The following is a 16,707-nucleotide window of genomic DNA, read 5'->3' as shown; positions in this document are numbered from 1 at the left end:
GAATCCAAAAGAAAAATAAAGAAGACAAGTGTGCAAAACATACCTTGACGCAATTCTGTTCGCGCGGCGAACATCGCCATAAAATTCATTCTACCCTTTTCAGAGGGTAGAACAGGGGACTCCGAAGCAGCCCCCGGCGCAGCCTCAGCACCTTGTGGCGCCTGTGGCTCATCTGCAACCGTCGCCGGTTCTGCAAACATTCAAGGAGGAAAGGTTTAATAACAATTCAGCCAGATGAAGATAAATAAAGTATACCTGTTGCAGGCGCGGCACTGCTTCTCTCTTCAGCCGCGCGAAAGGAGGAGGCGACGCCACCATACCTCAAGTGGACAGGAGGTCTGCCCACTCTCACAGGCAGGGAAGCTAAAGAAACCTTTGTGGTAAACACTTGGGTTTCCTTAGGTCCCTTCGTTTGAGTATGGGGATGAGCGACAGGGGTGTCATCTTTCTTCTGTTTCTTACTGGCCCCTGCGCCAGATTTCCCCTTAGCTTTGCGCTTTAGTAGGGGCGCCTCCTCTTCCTCCTCCTCCTCTTCCGCGAGCTCAAGCTCGTAGTTTTCAAGCGCATCTACAAAAACAACCAACAGAACTGTTAATAAACTTGGGTATTCTAAAGGAATGAGCATAAGTGCGAAAGCTTACCAGGCGCGTCACTGTCAAAGTCAAATTCCAGATCCACTGGGATGAACATGTCATCGAAGCGATCTGGGAAACCAACTTCCCCAGCGCCAAGCGCGACGGAGCCACCCTCCACTTGTTCATCATAAGCGGCAAGGACATAATCCTTGGTGACTGCGCAAAAACAAATCAAGTGATATCAGCAAAAGAATTATGTTCGCGCAGAAAAAATAAATAAACCAATGAAATAAACTTACACAACCCGTCGACTTGGATAACGGGCTCAAGCGCGCTATCGGCCCAAAGCTTACTCATGCCGACCCCAACCAGCGCCTCCTCGCAAATTTTCTTCGCGGGGGATGGTTCGGCGGTCAGTTTCTTAACCCAGGCGCCAGTTGGGTTCTTGAGGACACCCTCATCCGCAGGCGCAGAAAATATAGAGCGCATGGTCATACGGATGGGGATCACACCAGCCCTTATGTAAAAGAACCTCTCAGACCAGTCATGAAGGCTCTTGAATGAAACAGTGGAGCACTTCACCTTCTGACTGCGAGGAATGAAAGAGATCCAATTGTCCTGGATCTTGGGCTTGTAAAAATATTGAAAGCGCCGAGGAGTGGGTTCCTCGCGCTGGGATTTGCACATGAACTCAAAGTGAGTCACGCGCACGAGTCCAAACGGATGGACTTGGGATATATGAATCCCATAGAACTTCAGCAGTGCACCCACAAACCTTGTCATCGGGAGACGAAGGTTGCAGTGGGTGAAAAAGTGGCTATATAGGGAAATATAGCCGGCAGGCGGGTCCGCCGCCGTTTGCCCGGACCTAGGCAACATGCAGCCAAACAGGGTGGGAAAGCCCTGAGAGGCGATGAGGTTGTCGAGATCGGCCTGCTTCAATTTGCAGAGGATTTCATTCCACCTTTTGGTGGCCTTGGTCCTCCCTACTTCCTCTGATGTGGTCTCAACAACCCTCTTCCCTTTCCCCTTTTGCTTCAATGTCGACATCACCACAGATTTCACACGGCGTCTTCGAGAGGCAACAGAGGTGATTGAGGGGCTAGACGAGTCTGAACTATCAGACATACAACTGCAGCAGCAGATAATCGAGAAATCGAAAAGATGAAAACACTCAATTCAGAATATGAAAGGCAGAAACTCGAAAATTATCAACAATGAAGATGAAGATAAAAAATTTCCTAAGGGCCTCCTTTTATAGGCCCAGGAGAGAGAAATGTGGCAGCTGATCGGATTTCACGCGCCCCCACTCGCGGGTGCAAGTCAACGAGGGCGCGACACGTGTCCCTAACACTGTTGAGGGGACATAAAATTGTAACCGACCTGCCACGGAGCAGAGACGCGCCCCCACTCGCAGGTGCTAACCAATGCGAGCGCGACACGTGTTCAAGACAGCTGTGTGAGGGGACGTGAAAGGCAACTGTAGCACCTCGAGCACACGAAACGTCTGACATGTTTACGGCGCACGTCACCACCAACTAACCACTTGTTCGACCCGTCGTTTTCAACCCTTCGTTTTTCAACCAAATGGATAGAACTTCGCGCAACGATGGAAGCAACCAGGAAAACGACAAAACCCCGTTTAAAGACAAAAATCAGTAAGTCTAATATCCATCTTACCGCGCTCGCGCGAGATAAGACACACATTAGACTGGGGGGGCTTGAAGAGGTATGTACCCGCCTCAACACCGAGCAAGGCGGGTCAACCCACAAGATAAAGACATTATGAAGACACAAAGCCAAAACCTATGCGCATGGCGCATACAAAACATCCTCAGGAATCATATGCCCAGGCACACATATGCTCGCGCATCACATATGCGCGCGGCGCATCAGCGCGCGGCGCATATCACATGCTCGTGCATATCACATCTGCCCAGACACACATGCTCCCGCATCACATATGCGCGCAGCGCATCAGCGCGCGGCGCATATCACATGCTCATGCATATCACATCTGCGCATGAAATATCTGCGCGTGAGAATAAAGAGAAGACCTCGCGCATCCTCAGGATGGGCGCATATCACACGTACGCATAATCAACCTCGTCCTTATCCCAATCAGGATTAGGGCAACCTTGATTGTGCACGTCAGACAACCTTCCAGAAGGCATCTTTTTAAGGAGAAAGAATATGCTGATGTTGATAGCTGCCAAATGAAAGGTCGACAACTCAGCATGACACATGTGTTACCACGTGATTACAACCAACGAGAAAGCGCCAGGTGTCCCAGAGGACACGTGGCGCAGTGTGATTGGAGGAAGCCAACGAGGTTGAGCCCAACCGGTGGTAACCCTAGCACTATAAATACAGCATCAACTCCACTTTGATGGGACATTCATACTCAATCATTGACAGTTACAAGCAGTGATCACACATTCAATCATATTGAATCACATTCATTCACAGTCAGTTACATACAATCACACAGTCTCACAACCAAAGGGTATTGAGCAATTAAGCAAATACTCTGGAGATTCTCTGACACATTATTATCTTCTCCACAAATATACTGATTCTCACGCCGGAGGGTTACCCCAAAGAGGACCCCTCTGTCCCTTTCTGAGGGGTAAGTAACGGCGCTGTTCATTTTGTAGGTGGAAGAACACTGATCCAGAAGAACCGTCGGTGAAATAGTATAATCACACCCGAGGAAAGTAGATCTGCTACCAGTGAGTAGATCCACGTTTCTTCACATTGATATTAGTAAACGAATTGGTGTCTTGGGCGAAAAAATAAAGAAAAACCTTATGCTATTCAAGGTAGATTTTGAAAAGGCGTATGACACTTTAAATTGGAAATCATGTTCATGATATCATGGAAAATATGGGATCCCAAAGTTGTGGACTTCTGCCTGTTTGAGTTAGGGTGGAGGTATGTTCTTATCAATGGATCACCCACAAAAGAATTACAACTAAAGCAGGGTATTATTGAAGAATGACCCAAACCCGTCTAGTAAAGATGAATTAATTGGTCATGCACGTTTATTTTATTTTTGCACATGTTATTTGTTTTGAATAAGAGGCCAATGGGCCAGTTTGTTTCATAGTCCTAGTCTTTAGGAAGTTTACGTTAGTTTCCTAAGACTAGTTCTAGGGTTCTTTTCTTTATATTGTAGTCTACGTGCTATTTGTGAGATCATCCAAATAATTCCAAAAACTTCATTTTTGAATTCTTTGTTTCAATTATATTCCTTTCCTTTCAATCTGCTCTTCATACCAACATCTGTATCAGAGCCTGGTTGAAGTTCCCTTATCACTCATACTTATCGAAACCCTAATTCCCTATGGCTGATCAATCTAGTTCGAATTTTTCTATTCTGATTCCGGTATTCAAAGGCGAAGGCTACGAGTACTGGAGCATAAGAGTGAAAACTATTCTGAGATCCAGAGACTTATTGGAGCTGGTAGAAACTGGCATCGATGGAAAGGGGGATGCTCAAAATAAAAAAAAATACTCAAATAAGAGATGCATTCGCCTTGGCCATAATTCAGCAGGCCGTACACGAGCAATTGTTCTCCCGTATTGCAGTTTCGAATACATCAATAGAAGCATGGGAGACTCTCAGAATGGAGTACCAAGGAGATACACAAGTTCAATCAATCAAACTTCAAGGTCTAAGACGTGACTTTGAGAACCTCTCAATGAAAGATGACGAACCAATAGGTGATTATTTTTCCAAAATTATGTGTATTGTTAGTCAAAGGCGGGCGTATGGTGAAGTCATTGAAGATCAGTCCATAGTTGAGAAAGTTTTACACAATCTAACCCCACGGTTTGATTATGTTGTGCCATCTATAGAAGTTTCACACGACCTGTCAAAGTTAACCCCAGTTAAACTTATAGGGTCGCTTCAATCACATGAAGAAAGGTTGAACCGAAGGACTCCTGAGAAACAAAACAAAACAGACGAACAAGCCCTGCAAGTGATGTTTGATCGGACTCAATCCGGTTCTGGATCAAGAGGAAGAGGCAGAAATTCCTCTCGAGGTCGAGGACGAGGAAGAAACTTTGACAGAAATAAAGTTCCTCAATGCACCGTATGCAATAAATTCGGGCACCAAAAACGTGACTGTTGGTATAATGAAGAGCAACATGTTAATGTGGCAAACGATGAAGATAATCCCACAGCTGAGAGTACCAAGGAAGAAACCCGATTATTCATGGCCATTGTTCCATAACCACAACTGTCATTGATGACAAACACAACTACTACCGGTAACAAAATGTGTCTTTGGTTTCTTGATTCCGGTTGCTCTAATCATATGACAGGTCTCAAACATACTTTTGCCAAGCTTGACGACTCATTTAAGCTAGTTGTTCATCTTGGTGACAAGAAAGAAATTCAAGTTTAAGGCAAAGGCACGGTCAAGATTGACATGCCGGATGGCAGCTACAAGCTACTAGACGATGTCTACTTAGCTCCCGATCTAGAGTACAATCTCCTTAGTGTGGGTCAACTAATGAGGAAGGGGTACTCTCTCTTATTTTATGATGACCAATGTGTTGTCACATGCAAGGCTACCAGGCTTGTGCTTATGACGGTGAAACTTGCTAACAATAATATGTTTCTTGTTAATGCTTCAAAGTCGGATAATTCCAAATCTGCCAAATCCATAACTAATCCTACCACCATCCTATGGCACTCAAGGTATGGTCACTATAACACCTCAGGGCTAAAACATTTGCACGACAAGGCTATGGTACTTGGTCTTCCAAGTATCAAACTCCTTGAATCGTGTGACGATTGAGTTGCCGGGAAACAATCGAGGGACTCATTTACATCTAAATCATGGAGGGCCACTAAGAAGTGTGAACTTATTCATACGGATTTATGTGGCCCTATGCAAGTTCCAAGCTTGGGAGGTAGTCTTTACTACCTATTATTCATTGATGACTTAACACGTATGTGTTGGGTCTACTTCGTTACTAACAAGTTTGAAGCTTTCAGTAAGTTTAAAATATTCAAGGCCCTTATTGAAAACGAGAGTGGTAACTCAATCAAGGTCCTAAGAAGTGATAGAGGAGGTGAGTTTCTCTCTAATGAGTTTAATACTTTCTGTGACTCACACGGCATTAAACGAGAGCTCACTCCTCCTTACACTCCTCAACACAACAAAGTAGTTGAAAGAAAGAATCGAACTATCATGGGCCTTACCAGAAGCACGCTCAAGCACAAAGGGTTACCTAATTATTTTTGGGCTGAAGGTGTAGCCACTGTGGTGTATCTTATTAAAATTGCTCCAACAAAAGTTGTAACCGATTGTACACCGTGGGGTGCGTGGAACAAATCAAGACCCTCAGTCTGTCACCTACGGATCTTTGGATGTGTTGCACACAGGTTGGTTCCGGCCCAGAACCGAAGGAAGCTTGATGACAGATCGGAGAAGTGCATATTCATTGGGTACTCTGGCCAATCTAATGGTTATAGACTCTACAATCCTCTTAAAATAAATTCTTAACAAGCCGTGATGTGGTGTTTAGCAAAGACTCTAAATGGGACTTCTCTAAGGATCCATCTACATAACTCTATGATACAAACTACATTGACCCATTTCCTATTGATACTGAACCAACAAATATGCCCTCTTCCGAGTCATCAGATCCTCCCTTATCCGACCCTCCACAATCACCAAAAACTCCTCATACTGCTGCCTCAAACTCAGCCATTCCATCTGCCCAATCAAGAACCTCTCAATAAACCGAGCCTTCTAACATCACCACACCTTCTACACAAGCATCTTGCTCAAATACACCTAAAACTCCGTTCGAACCCATTCAGGCTAGAATACACTCTTTAAACCGAGTCTATGCTCGTGCAACTGAGGTTGAAGATCCCGTCTATGATGATTTTGATACATGTCAGTTCGCTCAGCTGCAGACCCGACATGTTTCAAAGAAGCCGCTGATAAAGAAGTTTGGAAAAAATGCTATGAAAGAAGAAATCAATGCCATTGAACGGAATGATACGTGGAATCTTGTTCACCTACCTGATGGAAAAAATCTGGTGGGCTTGAAATGGTTGCACAAAACGAAAATTGGGCCTAAATGTGAAGTGTTAAAATATAAGGCTCGTTTGATGGCTAAAGGGTACTCACAACAACATGGAATTTATTATCAAGAAACGTTTGCACCAATTGCTATTTTTGAAACTATTCGAGTTGTTCTATCGGTGGCAGCTCAACTGGGTTGGTTCATTCATCAACTAGATGTTAAGTCGGCGTTCCTTAACGGTGAGTTAAATGAAGAAATTATGTTGAACAACCACAAGGGTTTGAAGTATCGGGCCAAAAAAATAAAGTCTACATGTTGAAGAAGGCTTTGTATGGCTTGAAACAAGCTCCTAGAGCTTGGTACTCAAAGATTGATGGATATTTTATAAAAAACGGGTATATTAGAAGCCAAAATGAACCAACCTTGTACTTAAAGAATGAAGAAGGTAATCGGCTGATGTATATGTGCTTATATGTTGATGACATCATTTGCACGAGTCAATCTCCCAAATTGATTGTTGAATTTAAGAGTGGTATGAAAAAGGAATTTGAGATGACCGATCTTGGTCTCCTCAAGTATTTCTTGGGCTTAGAAGTAAGACAGACCAGGCATGGTGTATTTTTGTCAAAGGAAAAGTATGCTAAGAATCTCTTAAAGAAGTTTCAAGTGGAAGAATGTAATGTGGAGAATACACCAATGAATGCCAATGATAAATTTCAAGTAAATTATGAGGCAGACAAGACGAATGAAACGGTTTATCGAAGCTTGGTAGGGGGATTGATATACTTAACTCACACAAGGCTTGACATCAGTCACGCGGTGAGTATAGTGTCACGGTTCATGAAAACACCCTCTATAGTACATCTTGGAGCAGCAAAAAGATTTTAAAGTATGTTAACGGAACCCTGGGCTATGGTATTTGGTACAAAAAAGGAACCAAGGTTGAATTATGCGGTTTTTTCGGACAGCGATTGGGCAAGTTGTTTGGATGATAGGAAGAGTATATCCGCATATGTTTTCTATTGGAAGCGAGGCTGTTAGTTGGAGTTCAATGAAGTAAGCAATTGTGGCTTTATCGAGTACCGAGGCCGAATACATATCGGCCACTGCAGCAACGTGTCAAGCCATAGGGATAAGAAGGATGTTAGTTGATCTCGATCTACATCAGGGAGGAGCTACAACAATCTATTGTGACAATGTTTCAGCAATCAATCTGAGTAAGAATCTGGTTCTCAATGGTAGATCAAAACATATTGAATTAAAGCATCACTTTGTTCGAGATATGGTAGCACAAGATGTTGTGAAGTTAAAGTATTGCAACACAAACCAATAACTTGCTGATGTGCTGACTAAAGCTTTATCAAGAGAAAAGTTTGTGTATTTTCGGCATCAACTTGCAGTCAGGGAGTTTGGCTCAAGTAAGGATACTGAAGAATGACCCAAACCAGTCTAGAAAAGATGAATTAATTGATCATGCACGTTTATTTTATTTTTGCATATGTTATTTGTTTTGAATAAGAGGCCAATGGGCCAGTCTGTTTCATAGTCCTAGTCTTTAGGAAGTTTACGCTAGTTTCCTAAGACTAGTTCTAGGGTTCTTTTTTTTATATTGTAGTCTACGTGCTATTTGTGAGATCATCCAATTAATTCCAAAAACTTCATCTTTGAATTCTTTGTTTCAATTATATTCCTTGCATTTCAATCTGCTCTTCATACCAACAGGTATTCGTCAAGGCGACCCTCATGCATCTTTTTATTTATCATAGCCATGGAAACTTTGGAGGTTTTCATGTCTAAACTTTGCATCTCTGTTATGCGAATGATGTGATATTGTGATGTTTGTATCAAAATGGCCAGATCATAACCTAATAAACATCAACTGTATTATGAGATGTTTTTCATTGCTTTAGGACTAAAAGTTAATTTGAATAAAAACTATATTTTGGAGTTTGTGTACCGGATGAAGATATTATCCAATCGGCCGAGGTTTTGAGGTGCCGGGTGTGTGAATTCACATTCACTTAGTTAGGTCTACCTATTAGTGCTCAATGACCATTATAGTTCCAAACTATCTAATTGGAAACAAAAGTTTCCTTCTTTTGCAGGTCGTGTTTCCTTTCACTATAAAAGGCTCCCTCGAAGGTATTAGACAGAATTATTTTTGGGGCTCGACGAATAACTAATGGGAAAAAACTAGATGGGTCGCATGGCAGAAATGTTGGCTTCTAAAGAGTATGGAGGGCTAGGTATGGGGGCGATTAAGGATACTAATATGGCCTTGTTGGCAAAATGGAGGGCTAAGTTCGGGTGAAAAAAAAAACATTTTCAAACTTGCAAAGAAAAATTTTAAAATTTGTGGATTGTTATTCAAAAGTTGGATCATGCATACAATGAAAGTGGGATTGGAAGAGAGATCCTAGAGCGGCAGTGGAATGGCATGAAACACAGGGATGGCCCATGGCATTTTCGGGCTGTGCCATCGCAAAAACCAACAAAAATTTTAGGAGCCTAATTATACATAAAGTTTATACAAACGCAAGTAAACCAAAAATATTATGTGGTTTAGCTGGTTCTCCGCACTGACTGCAATTGGTATTCGAACCTTTGCACTCACACATTTTTTTCTTTCACACCAATTCATCAAAACTTCTTCTTTTTTTATTTAGCTAGTGGTACATAGGTATTGAATCATTTCAGAAGTTTTTTTACAGCAAGAAGTGTGAGAAGTGAATGTGTAACTCCATTAATCTCTATTTTCACTCCCTTTCTTATTGTGTAGATGCGTATGTACGTGTGTAGGTACGTATTTTTATATATGTGTATGTATGTTTGTATGTGTGTAGGTTTGTAGGTTTTAATGTGGTTCGGTACGTTTGTTTGTGTGTAGGTAGGTTTGAATGTGTGTAGGTACGCATGTAAATGTGTGTAGGTAGGTTTAAATGTGCGTAGCTAAAACATAAATACAACCAACCTACATATATGTATGTAACATCCTAAGAAAGAGAGTGAAATTAAGGATTAATGGAGTTACACCTTCACTTCTCGCACTTCTCGCTGTAATATCACTTCTCGCAAGATCCATCCCCGTGATACATATACCTATATATATATATATATATATATATATATATATATATATTAACACTTTTCTTTGTTTCACACCAAAATTAACACTTTTCATGTTAATTTATTATGTTTATTTAACAAAAGCCCACAACTAAACTTAAAACTCAACTATAAAAATATAAAATAAAAACCTATTTAAATTCGGATAATTTAAAGAATAAAACGTTTTTTTTTGTTTTTAGCCTAAATAGGCTGATGAATGGATTATATTTTGGTTTCTTTTTTAAAAACAATTTTATATATAGGGGTCCATTTTTCTACTCAAACAAGGTCCATAAGATCTCGCATATTCTCATATACGTCCCTAACAAAACATGTATGATTATGAGGAGGTTACATCATAGTAAATTCGAATAAAACCGAAGTCTGAGGTTGGGGTCCCGAACGGCTTCATAGAATTTATGGTTTGATTATTGCTACTGATTTGAGTCCAAACCCGTTGCCACTTCTTGATCGATTGCTTTCTTACTTCTAAAGGTTTGTAACATGTGCTGTGAATTTAATTGTTGGTATATTAAAGAGCAATCAAATGAATTTGAGAAACAAATAACTTTCTTGATATCAATCTATTTATTTACATGGATTTCGATGGGTATATAAAATCAATCAACCGATACAATGTTTCATTGAAATGTCAGCATACATCTAACCCTTACTGTAAATCAGTTTCTAACTTTTCATACATATATACTAGACCCTTCTACCTTTGCAAATACTTAACAAGACTCTGAACATGCTTTATACTAATGAGTAATGACAATAACACTCCTTATTTAGTAATTATGAATACAATTGTTACATAATTACTGTATCTCTTAAAAGAGTTTGAGATAGCTAGGTCTATAAATGAGTATGCTTCATCGTGTAGTAATGATGTGACCATAATATGTTTAAATGCATGCAAGCAACTTTAGAAACCATATAACATGTTCAGTTGTTCTTATACAAATCTATCTATTCTAAGTTTATAAGGATGACTATACCATCAAAACAAATGTAATCTGGTTTTTTGTTAATCATATTTTTGGAAAAGACATGAGCATATGATCTCAAATAACATTATAATAATTGATTAAAATTTATGATATTTAACGTGTATGAATATTTTTTTGTTAGTTTCATGGATATGTTATCCTTTATCTAGGGTTGGTATGTACTTAAAGAATCTTATTTGTCAAACTGAAAACTATACGTGACTATATCAAGAGTTATAAGCATACCTATATGTTACTTTATCAAGAGTTACAAGCATGCATGAACTAAAAATTTTAATTTGTGATAAACAATGTTTACCAACCAATACAATCACAAATCACAAATGTAGTGTACAAGAAATTAAGGTTTTACCTATTCGGAACATATTTTTGTAATCTTAGTAATTTATGTAATTTTAATGTAAATTGTAACTATATAAAATATATGATCATTTTGTTAACTGTATTTCACTTAATGATTAAAGTTTAAAATTTTCATCAATTACCCGTGTAATACACATGCCTCAAGCTAGTGCCAAATAAAGATCTAACACGATATGATTTTATTGATAAAAATGTTTATAAAGACTTAGGTAGATCGGATTAATAACCGTCGGGTTTTTTTTTCTCTCCAACTAAAGGTAGGGGTGAGCAATAACCGAATCCTTAACCGAAACCTAACCGAAACCGACGAAACCGAAACGATATAACTGAAAACCGAATTAACCGAAATTAACCGAACCGAACTCTTTATTTTTTTAATATTTTCAAGTCTTTTTCCCTCGATTTCATATATCATATGTATTAATAGTTAAATACTATCATTTTCATGTATTTAAATCTCCATTTCATGTACTAATATCTCAATTTCATATATTTATATCTTTATTTCATGTAGTTATTATTCATTTCATGTATTTAAACATTCACTTCATATATTTTTAAGCAAAATTTCAGCTCAAGTTTAATATTGGTTATTAACCGAAATTAATCGAACCGAACCGATAACCGGTCAGTTAAGTTAGGTTAATGTTAATAACTGAACCGAACTGTGCACACCCCTAACTAAAGGAATGATCTATAATTGAAACAATATTGTTTCATGGTTTATTTTGGAAAAACTACCATCACCAAAAGTAACCTTAAGTAACGTAAGTTGTATTAAAAACATTCCATATTATAATGACTATCAAATGTTAAACTTACATGTCTTTCCTTAAAATGACTAGAATGATTACAAAGATTAAATTTTCAGACATATTAATTAACACCTCTCAATTATAACAAAACATTAGTCACAACAACAATATTCCACGGGTTTGTCCGTACCAATTCCAAAGACGAAAACTGTAAATCTCTCTATAAATAAAGCCAAAATAAATATAGCTCGGCCAGCTCTTAACTTAGCTCCACAATATCAGCCATCTCATTTAGGTGGTGTTAAACCGAAGATGATATTAGTAAGAAAGAGCTGTATATGCAAGCATATAAAGTATAAATCGAACAGTTAGCAAGATTCAATATATATATATATGTGTGTGTATATATATAGAGAGAGAGAGATAGAGAGAGGTTTAAGTTCAAGAGAGAAATGAAATTAATGGGAGAAGTGTGAGAAATGGAGCCAAACAATCACAATTTATCTCTTCTTTTTTTATTTATTTTAATCATAGAGGTAAAGTAGTAAAATAATTATTTGTTTATACTTAGTAACTAATAATTATTTAGGAAAGCTATACAATTTATTTTTAAATTGTTTTTATAAGAGTTATCTTCTCTTTTTAATACTTAGTCGATTTCCATATGAAATTCACACTAAATCTGAATCATTTTTTTATGTTTTATCAAATTAAATACAATGATTATCCAAATAATCACACTGGCCCATATCGGTCGTTTGAAATGCAATTTTGTTGATTATCCATACCCTGAAAGATAATCAATATGTTGCAAAATTATTTCGTTTTCAAATATTTATATGTATCCCCTGTTCAATTGATTGAATATCCATATTAATATACAACAAATACGATGGGCTTATCCATGAACATTTCATTCGAATTTTGTTGATTATGCGTATATTAATAAATCTTAGAATATAGTCCTTATTATAGCTTCATGTTAATTTTTATCTAGCAACTTACATAGACCATACTAATAATTTAGACATATAATTATATTAACTTACACAAACCATATTACGAACCTACATTTAGAAATGCCACAAACATATATCGTAATACTATTGCCTACACTTAAAATAATAACATACACAAATTATTCATATTAAGCGACATAAACCTACACCATTCAAAAATACCGCATATCATCAAACCCAAACACAGTGCCATACACATCCTACATACATTTATTTTTTTAATTCTTTATTTGTTAATTAAATTTAAAAAATATTATTGTTCTCTTATTAATTCGTAAATATTCGTATCACTTTTTTTCCTACACAACAACTTATGGATCATACACAAATTGTTATATCCCAAACCACGGACATGTATATATGTATCCTGCACAGACTCTATATATCACAAACAAAAATATTGTCTTTCATTACTACACACCATTGCACATACTACACAAACAATATATCAATTGTTTTTAACCTACATTAAAAGTTTTATTTAGTGTAGACATTGACTAAGTTGCATATGTGAAAATAAAATGAATAAATTATACCATACACCATGAACAAATAAGTTCCATACACAACCCATAAGTTCCATACACAACGTAAATATATTAACCTACACCAGTAACATATGTCCTAGCTACACAACATAATAGTCACACATAAATAAGATATCAATTGTTTTAAGCTACACTAGAAGTTTCATTTAGTCTTTACAATTAATGAATGGGTACCTACTGTAGTGTAGGTTCTGTAGTGTAGGCCTTGGATTTCAATGTAGGGTTATTCACAAAATCTATGTTTCACAATATATACATTTAAACAATGTTAGCCATATAAATATATTTTTTATCATTCACAATAGTGTAGAAGTCAACGAAATAAAATTCCAGGTTAAATACAAACCAATTTCATTAAATAAAATAAAGAAAAATATTGAAAAAAGGAAATTAATAATTAATTAGGGTTGATATAATTGATCAAGATACTTTGGCTAGAAAAGAAAACTCCATTTAACGAGGTTAATTAAGTCCCACACAAATGACAAATTAACCCTTTTTACTTAAAATGATCTTAAAAATATGTCCAAGTAATTGCAAAACTGTCATTTCTATTACAAGTCATTGATTATACACAATCAATGGTTCTGATAGATTTCTCGCACTTCTCGTTGTAATTTCATTTCTCTCTTGAACCATCTCATATATATATATATATATATATATATATATATATATATATAAACTTCTTTCTTTCTATAATTGTCACCGTTGACTTCTAAATTTTCCACTCCGCCATGCTTTGTTGACTTCATTAGACCAATTATGTGCATACATTTCTTATGTATATTGGCACTTTCTTTCACATCACTCACTTGTTAAGATCTGCATCATGTCACAAAAAGTGGTATTACTTTGGTTAAGTCAATATAGAATGAATAATTATCCTTAAATCCATACTATGATTACTACTTACAATATTATCCTCAAATCCAATGATTTTTTCTTGTAGAGCTCCGCATCATTGCTGCTCCATTAAACAAATCCATATTCCACACCATGAACTACAGTCGATCACAAGAAACAATCAGGAACATAGAATAATCTTATTGTTTGTTTGCTCTACAGTCTTCACTATTATACTAAATTGAACATCAGCGAAGACAAATCGCTCCTATACGTCAACACTTTCAAACAGCTTTATTCTAACAGTACCACTTATTCCCAAAATATTGAATTATGACTTCAACATAGGTACTATTTGTCCATTTTAATCTCATTTTTACCTTCTTATGCGTGAAATAATTCTGTTACAGAAATATTTATATAACTTAAGCAAATGCGTAGGGTTTTCCGTAATGTCTACAGTCTACGTTACCGACACTAGTGATATATTTACTATCTCTCTCTTGAACGAGTTCCACATAGCCAGCTATATCTACAAATGATAACGTCTCATTGGTCCCGGTAGTAATGATGTGATCATAAATTCATAATGTGTGTAATATAAGCAACTTTAGAAACCATATAACTTGTTCTTATATAAATTAATCTGCCAAATATAGATCCTACACGATATGATTTTATTGATAAAAATGTTTATAAAGACGTAGGATCTCCATGCCGTATTTATTATTCATTGATCAGGCATCAAATCAGATCAATAACTGCAGGCTTTTTACTTTAGCTCTAAGTTTCTAACTAAAGGAATGATCTATACTTGGAATAATATTGTACGTTTCATGGTTTATTTGTGGAAAAATACCATCACCTTAGGTAACCTATAAGTAACGTAAGTTAAATTAAAAACATTCCATGTGATAATGACTATCAAATGTTAACAATGATTCCGAAAATATTATCAGTTAACGTACATGATCTTTCCTTAAAATGACCAGAATGATTACGAAGGGAAAACTCATTTGTACTAGTATATAAAGGGTACCTTACACAGATTAATGTACACCTCTCAATTATAACAAAATTAGTAGTAACAACAGTAATCCATGGGTTTGTCCGTACCAATTCCTTATGTCCTTCTAATCGTTGGGTTGTTTGTGTGTCAAGTAACATCACGAACTCTAAACGATGCAGTCATATCAGAGAAGCATGATCTCTGGATGGCTGAACATGGTCGTGTATACGATACATATGCAGAGAAGGAAATGCGCCTCGAAATATTCAGGAAAAATGTCGAATTCATAGAGTCATTCAACTCGTTCGGAGATCGTTCATTCAAGCTGGCTATTAACCAATTTGCGGACCTGACGAAGGACGAAGTCAAGGCCTATCATGGGCACAAAGATCCCCATGATTTGAAGTTTCCTCTATCAACATCTTTTAAATATGAAAGTGTGAGTGAAGTGCCAGATAGTTTGGACTAGAAGGAGGAAGGTGCGGTCACACAAGTCAAGCAACAATTTGGATGTGGTAAGTCTGATCAACAAAAAATTTAGAAAAAATCTTGTTTTTATTTAATTCGTGTAATGTGTTTAACAGGAAGTTGTTGGGCGTTTTCGACAATCTCTGCTGTCGAAGGAATTACTTACATTACAACAGGCAAACTATTGTCACTATCCGAGCAGCAGCTTGTAGGTTGTAACCGGAATGGAAGTGGAGGATGTCTAGGAGGATTTAAAGAAAATGCCTTTGATTATATTGCTAAAACTAGGATAAATACCGAATCCGGCTACCCCTACAATGCAGCTAATGAATCATGCAACACGGTTAACGAGGCAGTTCGGGCAACCACCATCAGTGGTTATGAAATGGTACCAACCAACAATGAAACAGCACTGCTGATAGCTGTCTCCAAACAACCGGTATCTGTGTCAATAGATGCAAATTGTGAGGAATTCGGGTACTACTCAAGCGGTGTTTTAACAACACATTGTGGAACAAATTTAACACATGATGTTACAATAGTCGGGTATGGAACACATGAGGGCATAAAGTATAGGTTAGTGAAGAACTCGTGGGGCCCTGGTTGGGGTCATAATGGTTTTGGAATGATTCAGCGGGATGTGGATTTTCCGGAAGGAATGTGTGGAATTGCCATGCGAGCATCTTACCCGACAGCTTAATCGTCTGTAAATTATATACGCTCAAGTGTCACCAACGGCCCTGACAACTTTGTAGTGAACTAATATGAACATTGAGTTCTTAGTTAAGATCAAACTGGCAATGTAGTTTAGTAACTTATTATTCCAAGAAAGCTAAAATTATATTACTAGTTGTCTTATTATGTTTTACTTTTGAGTATGTAATAAAAGTTACATTACTTGTGAAGAGGTAGGTCCCAGCAAAGTCCAGTTGGACCCGCAAGACACACC

At 37.5% G+C, this 16,707-nt stretch overlaps 1 pseudogene; it reads left to right on the top strand.

The window, feature by feature from the left end:
• Window positions 1-15,381: 15,381 nt before the first annotated feature.
• Window positions 15,382-16,458, top strand: LOC143586620 (senescence-specific cysteine protease SAG39 pseudogene; annotated as a pseudogene).
• Window positions 16,459-16,707: the final 249 nt, after the last annotated feature.

The sequence above is a fragment of the Bidens hawaiensis genome, unplaced genomic scaffold (assembly GCF_021521415.1).
Source record: "Bidens hawaiensis isolate Kalapana, Puna unplaced genomic scaffold, B.hawaiensis_p1.1 tig00034722_1, whole genome shotgun sequence".
Lineage (NCBI taxonomy): Eukaryota > Viridiplantae > Streptophyta > Magnoliopsida > Asterales > Asteraceae > Bidens > Bidens hawaiensis.
The sequence above is the reverse complement of the archived record's forward strand: the minus strand, read 5'-3'. Positions and strand labels throughout refer to the sequence as shown.